This window comes from Rhinolophus ferrumequinum, chromosome 19 (assembly GCF_004115265.2).
Source record: "Rhinolophus ferrumequinum isolate MPI-CBG mRhiFer1 chromosome 19, mRhiFer1_v1.p, whole genome shotgun sequence".
Taxonomy (NCBI): Eukaryota; Metazoa; Chordata; class Mammalia; order Chiroptera; family Rhinolophidae; genus Rhinolophus; species Rhinolophus ferrumequinum.
This window is the reverse complement of record NC_046302.1, coordinates 3,048,801-3,064,564: the sequence shown is the minus strand read 5'-3', so window position 1 is coordinate 3,064,564 and position 15,764 is coordinate 3,048,801.

The window sequence follows — 15,764 nt, the reverse complement described above, 5'->3', positions numbered from 1 at the left end:
GCGGTGAAGAATGAGGGACAGGGCCGGGAAGAAGTGGGTGAGGACATGGTCTCAGAGGGAGACTGGTTCCAGGGGAATGCTGCAGCAGAATTGTCCCTAGAGCTGTTCTCACCGTGAGGTGGGGTTGGCCTTATATGCCCCATGGCAGTCCATCTTGGGCTTCAGGTGGGTGGGGCCTGTGGATGTCCCCTCCCTAGTGCAAGATGAATTGTCAGCATCTCTCAGATCAGCTGGGTTGGGTGTACCAGCATGGTAAAAGGGGTCTGGGCAGGGCGTCAAGCTTGCTATTAATATAAAGCAGAAACAGCTAGAAAGGGAGTTGATGAGTGAGATGGAGAGAGAAGACGGGAGAAATGGCCACAGCTGTCAGGAGAGTCTGGAAAGTGACAAGGGATGTGATAGGTGACCTAACCAGGGCTATATAGGACCTGGAGTTCAAAGCAGATGCCTAAATCTTTAAGCCTAAATTTAGATTTTCTCTGACTCTTCTCTGGGCCAGAGCATCTTGCCAGCGTCTTGGACAATGGCTTAAAATGAACAGCAGGAAAGGGTGAGTTTGGTGCCATCAGCACTGCCTGGGACCAAGGTCATTGAGAGTTTTCCCAGGAGATGGGGTTACTCTGAGTTATTACACGGTTGGAGCTGTGAAAAGGCTAGATTTGCAATGGAGAGAAACAGATGAGAACACCATCTCAGCCTGATTCAATGTGTGGTCCAGGGCAAAGCCTCAACTTCCGCATCTAAAAAGAAGAGGGTCCCGTCAGCCAGGTGGTTGTGTGGAATAAAGATGAGGACTTTTAAAGGATCCTTATTGTGCATCACATTGGCATGATGTCACAGATGCTGACGGGATGTGAGCTTTGCTCCATGAAGTAGCAAATCTGTGGGGCTAGGTGGGATCTCAATTATCTTTGCTTTTTACACATCTTTCCACCACCTCTACAGCCTGAATATGAAGCACTAAAGAGCTGAAAGGAAGCCTTGGTGGCAAGAGCACAGCAGGACAAGGTGAGGCCAGGCTGATGGGTCCCAAGGTCTGATGAGTGGGGTCTTAGAGGGTTTAACAGAAGGTCAATGAAGGGCCCAAGGAAAGAAATGACCAGACTACCCATGTGTTTTGAAAAATTTTGCTCTGGTGGCAGTGTGGAGAACAAAGGGAATGGGGCCAAGAGTATATACAGGTAGATCAGACAGTAACTCAGCTGAGAGATGGTGGTGCCTTGGAATGAGGTGGTGATGGAAGACGGAGGGAAGGGGGCGGATTTGAGAGATGTTTAGGAGATAAAATTAACACAATGTGGTGATGGAGGCTATGAGAAGGTCAAAGATGATACTGGGTTTCCTTCATTGCCACTAGATGGGGCTGGACAAAGCCATGGAAGGAGACCATGAGTTGGGTCTTGGTCAGGTTGTGTTTGAGATGCCTTTGAGACATCTCAATGAAGATGTCCCTCCACTTAGGCAATTATATATCTGAGTCTGAGAATGAGATAGGTAAGGTCTAGGCTTAAGATAATAGTTTGGGTGTCATTGGTGTATCAACAGTAATTGGAAATAGTCATTTGAATGGGAAAGAGTGTAGAAGGAGAATGTAAGAGAGCATCAGGCTGTTAAGATATTCCACTATTTAATGACCAAGTAAAGAAGGATGAGCCTGACAATCAGACAGAGCAGGGACAGAGAAGACAAAGTGAGTGGTATCCCCAAAGACAGCGGATGACTATATCTCAAGAGGATAGGGTGGTCCACAGTGTCAGTGCTGCCGATAGGTGATGTTATAGAAATGGAGGCACTGAAGAGGGCTTCTTGAGTTCTCCCCTGGAAGTTATCACAAATTGAACATCTGTAACTCACCAATGGATTCTCTGCTCATCACACAGAACTGCTAAGAGACACACAACAGGATTGCCTAAACGTGGGCAAACTGGGCGAGCGGGGGAAGAGGGAATGGAGAAGTGCAGAGATGTGGCCCCTAGCCACAGCAGCTGCGGAGATGAGGGGTCCAAGACACAGACAGGAGATCGCAGCAGCCAGGCAGTGGTCTCCCTCCCTGTGCCCCACAGTCCTGCTGAGAGATCAGCATATAGGACGGTGGTGCCCAGCATTCAAGGCAGAAATCTCAGCTGAGAACTGTGGCTGGGCTGTCTTGGTTAGACAGAAAGCAGAGAAAACTTCATACCGAGGCCCCCACCCCGACTTTCCCACAGTATATTTGTTTTTTTGCTGTTGTTGTTGTGCTTGTTGTTTGTTTTGTTCTGAAATCACCCTGCACCAGGGCCGAGTCCAAGAGGCACAAGAATCAACACACCCAGAGGCCAACTCCAGACCAAACCAGAGCATTACCAGATTTGACCGACAAGTGACACACCCAAAGGGAATTCTCTATAGGCATAAGAGCCCATAGGAGCCAAGACTCACATGAGGGATCAACCCTCACACAGCAGCTCATACAGCCAGGGAGTCAATCCCACCTACAGACAAACCAAAAGGAATTAAAGCTCAACTTCAACAGGAGAATGCATACAACACAAATGACACCTCTGGAACACATGCACTAGAGAACAGGGAGAGTGTGCAATTCAAATATAAAGGACGTATAATACATAAGTCAACCCAGTAAAGACTGAGAAATCTAGGGGATCTACCTAATACATTGAAGCAAACACAGAGAGTCAGCCGGAATGAGGAAACAAAGAAACATATCCCAAATAAAAGAACAGAAGAAATCTCCAGAACAGAAACTAAATGAAATAAAGGTAACCAACCTATCAGAGACAGAGTTTAGAACACTGATGACAAGAATGTTTAAGGACCTTACTGAGAACATAAGGAAGGGGAGGGAAATCATAAAGAACAACCAGTTAGAACTAAAGAATACAAGAACTGAAATAATAAACACATTCAAAGGAATTACCAGCAGATTAGATGAAGCAGAGGATCGAATCAGCGATTTAGAAGACAAGATAGAAGAGATTACCCAAGTGGAACAACAAAAAATAAAAAGAATAAAAAGCAATGAAAATAGTTTAAGAGACATGTGGGATAACATCAACATGCATATCATAGGAATACCGGAAGGAAAAGAGAGGGAAAAATGGATCGAGAACATATTTGAAGAAATAATGACCGAAAACTTCCCTAACCTGGTGAAGGAAATTGACATACAAGCCCAGGAATGTAGCAATGTAAGCCTACCTAAAGAAACAAGAAAAATCTCAAATCAACAGTTTATCCTGACATCTAATGGATTGGGAAAAAGAACAGCAAAATAAGCCCAAAGGGAATGCAAAGAAGGAGATAATAAATATCAGAGCAGAAATACATGAAGTAGAGACCAAGAACACAATATAAAAGATCAATGAAACCAAGAGCTAATTTTTCGAGAAGATAAACAAAATCAACAAACCTTTAGCCAGATTCATCAAAAAAAAGAGAGGACCCAAATTAATAAAATCAGAAATGAATGCAGAGAAGTGACAACAGACACCACAAAAATACAAAAAAACAAATTTAAGAAAATACTATGAGCAACTATACACCAACAAATTAGACAATCTAGAAGGAAAGGATAATTTTCTAGAAGCATACAACCTTCCAAGGCTAACTCAAGAAAAAACGGGAACTCTGAATAGACTGATTACTACTAGTGAAATTGAATTGGTAATCAAAAAGCTCCCAATAAACAAAAGCCCTGGACCAGATGGCTTTACAGGTGAATATTATCAAACATTCAAAAAAGAATTATCACCTATTCTCCTCAAACAATTCCAAAATCCAGAAGGAGAGAAGGCTCCCAAACATTTTTACGAGGCCACTATCATGCTGATCCCAAAATCAGACAAAGACATTACAAAAATAGAAAACTACAGGCTGATATCCCTAATGAACACACATGCAAAAATCCTCAACAAAATATTAGCGAACAGAACTCAGCAATACATTAAACAGATCATACACCATGATCAAGTGGGATTCATTCCTGGTATGCAAGGGTGGTTCAACATCCGCAAATCAATTAATGTGATACACCACATTAACAAAATGAAAAATAAAAATCACATGATCATATCAATAGATGCAGAAAAAGCATTTAACAAAATCCAGCAGCGATTTATAATAAAAACTCTTAAGAAAATGGGAATAGATGGACCATATTTTAACGTAATAAAGGCCATATATGATAAACCCACAGCTAACATCATACTCAATGGGGAAAACCTAAAATCATTCCCCTTAAGGAACAAGGCAAGGTTGCCCACTTTCTCCACTTCTACTCAATATAGTGCTGGAAGTTCTAGCCACAGCAATCAGACAAGAAAAAGAAATAAAAGGCATCCAAATTGGTGAGGAGGAAGTAAAATTGTCATTATATGCAGATGGCATGATACTATATATAGAGAACCCCAAAGACTCCACCAAAAAATTATTAAAACTGATAAATGAATTTAGTAAAGTAGCAGGATACAAAATTAATGTTCAGAAATCAGTTGCATCTGTATATACCAATAATAAAATATCAGAAGGAGAAATTAAGAAAACAGTCCCATTTACAATTGCTTCAAAGACAATGAAATACCTACAAATAAATTTAACCAAAGAAGTAAAAGACCTGTACTCAGAAAATTATAAGACACTGAAGACAGAAATGAAAGAAGATACAAATAGATGGAAACACATATCATGCTCATGGATAGGAAGAATTAATATCGTTAAAATGTTCATACTACCTAAGGCAATATACAGATTCAACACAATTCCTATCAAACTACCATGGACATTTTTCACAGAAATAGAACATATAATCCTAAAATTTATATGGGACCATAAAAGACCCCAGATAGCCTCGGCAATCTTGAGAAATAAGAACAAAGTGGGAAGTATAACAATACCTGACATAAATTATACTACAAGGCTACAGTAATCAAAACAGCATGGTACTGGCACAAAAACAGACACATAGATCAATGGAACAGAATAGAGAGCCCAGAAAAAAATCCATGCCTATATGTTCATTTAATCTACGACAATGGAAGCAAGAATGTACGATGGAGTAAAGACAGTCTATTCAATAAATGGTGCTGGGAAACCTGGACAGACACATGCAAAATAATGAAGCTGGACCACCTCCTTACACCATATACAAAAATAAATTCAAAATGGCTTAAAGACTTAAATGTAAGATCTGAAATCTTACATTTTCTACACCTGAAACTAATAAAAAATAATAATAAAAAATAAATAAAAATGGGCAAAGGGGGCAGCTCGTTGGGTCAGTGGTTGCAGAGCAGTGCTCATGATACCAAAGTCGCCAGTTTGAATCCCACATGGACCAATGAGAACGGCTTGAGCTTGGAGCTGTGCCACTTGTGGGCGGCTGTGTTACTCAGTGGTTAGAGCACAGTGCTTATAACACCATGGTCTCCAGTTTGATTCCCACATGGGTCAGTGAGCTGCACTCTGTACATCTAGATTGAAAACAACAACTTGATACAGAGCTGAGCTACACCCTCCACAACTAGATTGAAAACAATGACTTGACATGGAGCTGATGGCTCCTGGAAAAATGACTGATTTCCAGTCACATTAGGATGACTATTATTTAAAAAAAGGGTTGATGAAGATGTGGAAAAATCAGAACACTCGTACTGCTGATGGGATTGTAAAGTTGTACAGCTGCTGTGTAAAACAGTTTGGTGGTTCCTGAAGAAGTGAAACATAGAATTACCATATGACCCAGGAACTGTATTCCTAAATATTTATCCAAAAGAAATGAAAACTCAAATTGAGAATTCAAAAAGATACTTAAACACCAATATTCACTGAATCATTATTTACAATGGCCAAAAGATGGAAAAAACTCAATGGTCCATCAATAGATAAATACAGATGAATGGATAAACACGATGTGGTATATCGGTACAATGGAATATTATTGAGCAATAAAAATAAATGAAATTCTGATGTATGCCAAAACATGCAAGAACTTCAAAAACTTTAAGCTAAGTTAAATAATCCATACTCAAAAGGACAAATATTGTGTGATTCCACTTATAGGAAATATATAGAATAGAAAAATTCATAGAAAATAAAATAGAGGTTACCAGACACTAGTGGTGGTGGTGGGGAGTTAATATTTAATGGGTGCAGAGTTTATCTTTGGGATGATGAAAATATTTTGGAACTAGATAGAGTACTGGTTGCACAACACTGTGAATGTACTAAATGCCACTGAATTGCATGCTTTAAAATTTGTTAAAAAACACAATGAGATATCACTACATCCAGTTAGAATGGCTATCATCAACAAGACAAATAGGAACAAGTGTTGGAGAGGCTGTGGAGAAAAAGGAACCCTCATACGCTGTTGGTGGGAACGCAGACTGGTGCAGCCACTATGGAAGGCAGTGTGGAAGTTCCTCAAAAAATTACGAATAGAATTACCATATGACCCAGCAATCCCTCTCCTGGGTATCTACCAAAAAAATCTGAAAACATCTACACATAAAGACACGTGTGCTCCAATGTTCATTGCAGCTTTGTTTACGGTGGCCAAGACATGGAAACAAACAAAATGTCCTTTGATAGATGAATGGATAAAGAAGTTGTGGTATATATACACAATGGAATACTATTCGGCGGTAAGAAAAGATGAAATAGGACCATTTGTGACAACATGGATGGATCTTGAGAGTATAATGCTAAGCGAAAAGAGTCAGACAGAAAAAGCAGAGAACCATATGATTTCACTGATATGTGGTATATAAACCAAAAACAACAAAAGAACAAGACAAACGAATGAGAAACAAAGACTCATCACAGACAATCGTTTAGTGGTTACCAAAGGGTAAGAGGGAAGGGAGATGAGGGTAAAGGGATCAAATATATGGTGATGGAAGGAGAACTGACTCTCGGTGGTGAACACAAAATGGGATTTATAGATGATGTAATACAGAATTGCACACCTGAAATCTATGTAACTTTACTAACAATTGTCACCCCAATAAACTTTAATTACAAAAAAAAATTTGGGAAGACGTCATCAAAATGGTGGCGTGAGATGAGCCTCTGTAAATCTCCCCTGGAATTTACAACAAATGGAAAAACTACAACTCCACAAAGGACTCTCTGCATAGCAGACAGACAACACGAAGAGGCCCACTCCTGAATTCACCTAAGGGTGGGCGAATCGCGCGAGTGGGAGAGGAGGGAAGGGAGAAGTGCGGAAACGAACCGTGCAGGTGCAGGACGCAGACCTAGCTCAGTGCTCTGAGCTCGCTGCATCCCAGAACTACCACAGCTGCGGGAGAGGGAAGAACTCGGACTGCTAGGGCTCCGCTTATGGCCCACAGGGCTGAGGGGACAGCATATTACACAGCTGAACCCGATGCTCACGGCAGAGACCTCGGGGAAAAGACTGAACAAAGAAGGCTGAAAACGGTGGTTTAAGCCCTCACTGCCAACAAGAGAATGGAAGACTTAGGCACTGAGACTAGCCGCCCCCTCCCTACCTTCCCAGAGCTCGCTCCGCCCCCACCTGCCCCGTGCTAGAAGCGGAAGAGTAGCAGTGTCAGATCCAAAGAACAGAATATTTGCTGTTCTGAGAACTGTGGACTGCAGACAGATTCACAGCCCAACTAAGTTCCGGCAAAGAGGGAGCTGTGGAAGCAAGACCGGCTGTGATGGTGGTGGTCGCCGCCATTGCCCTGGGCCACCTCTCACAACTCAACCCACCCATGGCCCCACCTATCTGGGCAGATAACTGTAGGAGTAAACAGAACTGCTGAAACATACAGGCTCTGAGTCTGGTACAGGAAGAGCTTTGGAACTTCAAAAGCTCTCCGCATTTCCACAAGGACACTGCGCCCTGTGACCCAGGTGAACTATTAACAGAGGAGAAGCCGATCTCCCAGGGAATACCCCACTGTGTGAGAAGCTGGAATAGTGCAGAGAAAACATAGCACTACGATGTGACAGAGGAAAAAAGGCTGGAGTCAGAGAGAAAATAAAACATTCTACCAACACATACTGGAAAACAAAAGAAAGACCTCTTCCTATCAACCTGTTGCAGAAGCCACTCCTGTAGATGTCTAGGAAGAGAAATAATAAATCAGTAATTGCCATGAATAACCAAGGCAACAAGACAACTCAGAAAGAAAGTGAAAAGTCTCCAGAAAAGGAACTTAAAGATATGGAAATATGTGACTTAAATGACAGAGAATTCAAGATTGCAGTTCTGAAAAAACTCAGAGATGCAAGAAAACACAGAAAGGCAGTTTAATGAACTCAGAAACACAATCAAAGAACAACATGAGCATTTTACGAAAGAGATTGAAATTTTTAAAAAGAACCAAATAGAATTTCTGGAGATTAAGAACTCAATAGAAGAAATGACGAATGAAATAACCAGCTTAGGTAGTAGAGTTGACCAGATGGAGGAAAGAATCAGTGACATCGAAGATAGAAACCTGGAAATGACACGGATGGAAGATGAAAGAGACTTGAGAATTAAAAGAAATGAAAGAACTCTACAAGAACTTTCTCACTCCATCAGAAAGAGCAATATAAGAATAATGGGCATACCAGAAGGAGAAGAAAGAGAGAAGGGAACAGAGAATATATTCAAACAAATTGTTGATGAGAACTTCCCAAACTTGTGGACAGAACTGGATCCTTGAATACAAGAAACAAATAGAACATCTAATTACCTCAACCCCACCAGACCTTCTCCAAGGCACATTGTATTGAAGCTGTCTAAAATCAACGACAAAGAAAGAATCCTCAAGGGAGCCAGGGAAAAGAAGACGGTAACCTACAAAGGAAAGCCCATTAGGTTATCATCAGATTTTTCAGCAGAAACTCTACAAGCCAGGAGGGAGTGGAACCAAATATTCAAACTATTGAAAGAAAGAAATTATGAGCCAAGAATAATATACCCAGCAAAGATATCCTTTAGATATGAAGGAGGACTAAAGACCTTTACAGATACAGAAGCTGAGGGAATTTTCTAATACGCGACCTGCACTACAAGAAATACTAAAGGAGCCTATTCGACCACCATCAACAGGGACAATTTGTGGCAACCAAAACATAAAAAAGGGGAGAGTAAAGGCCTGAACCGGAATATGGGAATGGAGAAAGTAAGCGTGCTAAAGAAAATGGAATACTCTAAATATCAAACTTTCTTTTACATAAATATAAGGATTAGATAACCACTCAAAAAAAAATCCAGAACTGAAGTACATACTGTAATAAAAGAAGAAACAGAGGGAAACATCATAGAATACCACCCCACAGAAATAATAGACAACAACAAAAAGGCAAAGAAACAATGGAGACACAGCCTTACCAGACAACTAAAGATAGAATGACAGGAAATCCTCACATATCAATAATCACCCTAAATGTAAATGGACTGAACTCATCAATTAAAAGGCACAGAGTACCACATTGGATCAAAAAACTAAACCCAACCATATGCTGTCTCCAAGAGACACATCTCAGCTACAAGGACAAGCATAGACTCAAAGTGAAAGGGTGGAAATTGACACTCCAAGCAAATGGTATCCAGAGAAAATCAGGTGTACCCATACTGATATCAGATGAAACAGACTTCAGGGTGAAAAAGGTAACAAGAGACAAAGATGGACATTTCATAATGGTAAAGGGGACTATACAATGAGAAGACATAACAGTCATCAATATTTATGCCCCCAATCAGGGAGCACCGAAATATACCAAGCAACTACTAACAGAACTAAAGGGAGAAATTGACCAAAGCACAATTATACTAGGGGACTTAAATACATCATTGACAGCTATGGATAGATCATCCAAACAGAAAATAAATAACGAAATATCAGCCCTAAATGACACATTAGATGAAATGGACATAATTGACATATATAGAGCACTTCATCCTAAAACATCAGACGATACATTCTTTTCTAGTGTACATGGAACATTCTCAAGGATAGACCATATATTGGGACATAAAATCAGCCTCAGCAAATTTAAGAAGATTGAAATCATGCCAAGCATATTCTCTGATCACAAGGGTTTGAAATTGGATATCAACTGCAAAAAGAAAGCAGGAAAAAAACACAAATACATGGAGATTAAACACATACTTTTTTTTTTTTTAAGATTTTATTGGGGAAGGGGAACAGGACTTTATTGGGGAACAGTGTGTACTTCCAGGACTTTTTTCCAAGTCAAGTTGTTGTCATTTCAATCTTAGTTGTGGAGGGCGCAGCTCAGTTCCAGGTCCAGTTGCTGTTGTTAGTTGCAGGGGGCACAGCCCACCATCCCTTGCGGGAGTCGAACCGACAAACTTGTGGTTGAGAGCCCACTGGCCCATGTGGGAATCAAACCGGTAGCCTTCGGAGTTAGGACCATGGAGCTCCAACGGCCTGAGCCACTGGTCTGGCCCTAAACACATACTTTTAAAGAACGACCGGGTCAAAGAACAAATTAGAGGAGAGATCAAAAGATACATAGAAACAAATGACAATGAAAATACATCCTACCAAAATTTTTGAGATGCAGCGAAAGCAGTTTTAAAAGGGAAATTTATATCATTAGAAGCCTATCTCAAGAAAAAAGAAAAAACCCAAATAAATAACCTCACGTTACACCTTAAAGGACTAGAAAAAGAAGAACAAATGAAACCCAAGGTCAGCTGAAGAAAAGAAATAACAAAAATCAGAGCAGAACTAAATGAAATAGAGAACAAAAAAACAATAGAATAAATTAATGTGACAAAGAACTGGTTCTTTGAAAAGATTAATAAAATTGACAAACCCTTGGCTAGTCTCTAAGGGTAAAGAGAGAAGACTAAGATAAAAAGAGAGAAGACACTAATTAACAAAATCAGAAATGAAAAAGGGGAAGTTATCACGGACACCACAGAAATACAAAGGATCACCCAAGAAAACTATGAAGGAATATATGCCACCAAATTCAATAACCTAGAAGAGATGGACAAGTTCTTAGAAACACATAGCCTTCCTAGGCTGAACCAGGAAGAACTGGAAAATCTAAACAGACCGATCACCAGTAACGAAATTGAATCAGTCATCCAAAACCTTCCCAAAAGCAAAAGTCAGGGACCAGATGGCTTCACTAGTGAATTCTACCAAACCTTCAAAGAGGATCTAATACCAAAATTGAAGAAGAGACAGTACTCCCTAACTCATTTTATGAGGCCAACATTACCCTGATACCAAAACCTGGTAAGGACAACATAAAAAAAGAAAACTACAGACCAATATGTCTGATGAATACAGATGCAAAAATCCTGAACAAAATTCTAGCAAATCAAATACAAGAATGCATTAAAAAGTTTATTCATCACGACCAAGTGGGGTTCATTCCCGGGGCACAAGGATGGTTCAACATCCTCAAATCCATCAATGTGATACATCACATAAACAAAATAAAGGACAAAAATCATATGATTATATCAATTGATACAGAAAAAGCAGTTGACAAGATACATCCATTTATGATTAAAACACTCCAATGTTCATTGCAGCTTTGTTTACGGTGGCCAAGACATGGAAACAAACAAAATGTCCTTCGATAGATGAATGGATAAAGAAGTTGTAGTATATATAGACAATGGAATACTCTCCGGCGGTAAGAAAAGATGATATAGGAACATTTGTGACAACATGGATGGATCTTAAGAGTATAATGCTAAGTGAAATAAGTCAGACAGAAAAAGCAGAGAACCATATGATTTCACTGATATGTGGTATATAAATCAAAAACAACAAAATAACAAGACAAACAAATGAGAAAGAAAACTCATAGACACAAACAATAGTTTAGTCGTTACCAGAGGGTAACGGGGGTGGGGGGTGGGAGATGAGGGTAAGGGGGATCAAATATATGGTGATGGAAGGAGAACTGACTGGGTGGTGAACACACAATGGGATTTATAGATGATGTAATACAGAATTGCACACCTGAAATCTATGTAATTTTACTAACTATTGTCACCCCGATAAACTTAAGAAAAAAATTGTTACGGGAATTTTACACAAACACACACACAGACACACACACACACACACACACACACACACACACACAAGAGCCTAGACCATAGAACACCTTGTTGGCCAGGAAGCAAGGAAGTGATCAAAGAATTATGAGAACATATCAAAGTAATATAAAAATTAGCTAGAAGTGGTCAAATTCGGCACAAAAGGTTTGTTAGTCCAATGGAATATTACTCAGTCATAGAAAGGAACAATCTGTTGATACCCCAAACAATAGGAAGTGTCTTAAACGCATCATGCTATATGAACAAATGATTCACTGAAGACTTAGGTGCTGCATGATTCCATTTGCAAAACTACCTTGATGGAAACAGAGTACCTGTTGCCAGAGGTCAGTATTTAGAGGGAGTGGATTGGCTTCAAATGGGCACTAAGGAACTTTTTAAGATTATAGAATTGTTCTGTGTAATGATCAAGGTTGTGGATACCTCAATTAAATTGATTTTTAAAATAATTTGTTGCCTGTAGGAGAAAGAGATACACACAGAAACATGAATTCCTCGTTTCTCTAAACTATTTGAGAGGTCTGGCCCCCAAGGGGCCCACATTACCAGGTGGCTACAGTGGGCAGGGTGAGTGGAGCCTACCTCCTTGCATGGGCCGCCTTTGCATGGGTCTGTGTTTTCCTGACTCTGTTATCCCCTAGCCCTGAAGACACCCAAGTTAGAGACCCTTGATTTATAAGGAATTTTGCCTGACTTCTAAACAGATTATAGGACACAGAAGAAGTGAAGCGGTGCTGGGACTAAGAGTTGTGTCCCTTCCCAAGGCCAGGGCAACCTGTGAGAGAGTCTGCAGGAAAGAGCACAGTCCTCACCTGGAACCCGTGTGGCAGCGGAAGCCTTGCCTAGGCTTCCCTGTAGCAGTGGAGCTGGCTCCCTGGTGCCATCGTGTGGTAGCCAGGGGGAAGAGCAGCAGTGAGCTCCGAGGAGACTTGACCTCACTTTGGAACTTCACAGCCCCATGAGATTCTGAACATCCAGAGATGGGCAGCCCAGCGGCCCAGGAAGCCTATAATTTCTGGTAAGGCGTATCTGGGCTGGAGTGACGAACTTGGTATGCGGGAGCTGAAACCACATGTATCCTCAGAGTCTGGAGCTTCAGACCCAGCACAGGTTCAAAGAGGTTCAGGGAAGTTTACATCTTCAGGGGAGACAAAACTGGTTTTGTCCTATTCAGTATTTTTTCCTTTCAGTCTTTTGTTTTTCTTTTTTTCTGACATTACGATTGTGAGCTAGGACTTTGCCTGGGTAATGAGATTTGTTTTGAGAAGAGCAAGAGATAGTTCAACTTTTCTGTCCTTCCCCCACCTACAAGGCTTCCAGAAGGGGAGGTACACCCAGATCTTGGGAACTTCGATGTGCCCAAAATTCTAATCTGGGGCCTGAGAGTCTATGAAAGAGAAAACGCAAACTGAATATTGTTAAACACAGCAGCCCAAGGTCAACTTTTGGTGTAGAATGCTGTGTTTGCAGTGGGGGGATCTGGAGGGGACCACATAGGCAGCAGGCTGGGGGCATTGAGAGAACCCCTCCCAAGCTGGGGTCTGGCTTGTGACTGCAGGAGCAAGGACATTTGATATTGTTGACATTTTCCTTGTGTACAGGCCTCTTGTGGCTTCAAAACTTGGCTCTGCGTTCACAGTGCTTGGAGCTGCCCTGGACCACAGGCTGTGTCCTTTGGGGAGGATGGTGGTTCTGAGACCCTGCCTCCTTATGGCGGTGGTGAAGAGACCAAAGCCCCAGCTGCAGAGACATCCAGATGCATGAGAAGACAGGAGTTCAGCCTCTTTTCCCAAAACACCAGAGTTTGAGGGCCCTTAAAACGGTTGGGATATGCCAAGTTTGTGTTCCAAGGCCATCAGGGACAGGTGGGTCATCTTCTCACTTTGCTACTCTGTCCTTGCATGGTGGTGGTCCAAAGAGCTCGGTCAGCAGGAGCAGGTACAGGGAATAGCCAGGGATGGCTGAGCAGACCAGCGACAGCCAAGGCCAGGGTTGTGAAAGCAGTCTGAGGTGATGGAGGCAGAGCTGTAGCCACCACTTCTGACTCAGTCCACAAAGACAGAACACTCAGCTACTGAGGGTTGGAGCCATGCCCCCAAACACTCGCTATTCCCTAGGCAGCTCCTGGCCCTCTCTGAGGAGTCCTCATTGTTTTCAGCTATAAACGGGGACACTAGCAACACCTGCTTGCTAGGGTCATCAGCACATTGCTAAGCCATTTGGGAACCGTGCTATCATTCAATTCTATTTTATTTACTATTTATTGATGTCTGTTGTGGGAGAGGAGGACTCAGTTCTTACAAACACAACCTCCTCATCTCCCCAAGTAGTTCCATGAGAACTTTTGGTTAAATCAATGTTTATTATTTACATTTTTACACCTGAGCAAATATTGTCCTTTCTTATCTTTTGCTTTACCCCAGGATCAGAATCAGTGTAGCTAGGCCTTTCTTCCCTAGCTGCTCAGACCCCTCAGAAAGACCTTTTCCAGCCTCCTGGCTGGAGGACAAAGACCTGGAGCTGAGCACCTGAAGAGGGTTTCAGCTTGCATTACATAGATCTGGATTAGTCTCTCAATCCCTCCTAGAAGGCTGATGACCTCCAATCCAAAACCCTTTTGTTCTATTCTCTGCAGAAAGCACAGTTGTATAGTGGTGGGAACAAGCAGTTAACCCCCGGGTGATGTAGGGTCCAGGTGTAACTGGGGGTGTAACTGCTTCTCCATGGCCTTTCCTGTTCCAGGCAGTCCTCAGACCTTCAAGGTGCCTGTGGTCAGCTCAGCTCTTGGCTCTGGCCAAGGAATCCGGAGAACTCTCTTCACCAGATCTCCAAGTTACTCACTGCTCATCCCACTCATCCATTGGTGCTCTGGCTCCCACAGTCAGGCTGGGGTCTCCTGTCCCCCTTCTTGGGAGTTTATCCTTTAATAAAACTTGACTGCAATTTGAGAGGGCTTTCGGTAGGGAGTATTAATATATTTGTTTTTAATCCACCATCTTAACCCAGAGGCCCACTTTCTTTTTATGCTATCTTTTCTTTAGTGCTTTCACTATTATAATTACTTTCAGTTTAAGTCAAATAAGATGGGTATCCATTTGTGGTTGTAATAGGAAGTTTCTTTTTTAAATACGTATACTTAGGTACATATTTGGTGAGTTGATTTACAAAGATATTACCAAATAAATAGTACAAGTGAAAAGTGACTGTCAAAAACCATGAGTGACAGAAGTTTTGAAAACACAAGTCTTAACGAATTTTTTAAAAAATTATATTAGGGAATATTGGGGAACAGTGTGTTTCTCCAGGGCCCATCAGCTCCAAGTTGTTGTCCTTCAATCTAGTTGTGGAGGGCGCAGCTCAGCTCCAAGTCCAGTTGCTGTTTTCAATCTTTAGTTGCAGGGAGCGTAGCCCACCATCCCATGCGGGAATTGAACTGGCAACCTTGCTGTTGAGAGCTCACGCTCTAACCAACTGAGCCATCCGGCCGCCAAAGGCTTAATGAATTTTAAGGTTTCTTACATTTCTGAGATTCAATGATTTTGTAGCCATTAGTAAAGTAAAAAAGATACCTAACTAAATTTTCAAATTTAGGCAACATGAAAAAACCCACATGACAATCTTAATAGAAAGAAGAGCATACCAGAAGAGGAAGAAAGGGAGAGGGGAGCAGAGAGTATATTCGAACAAATAGTCA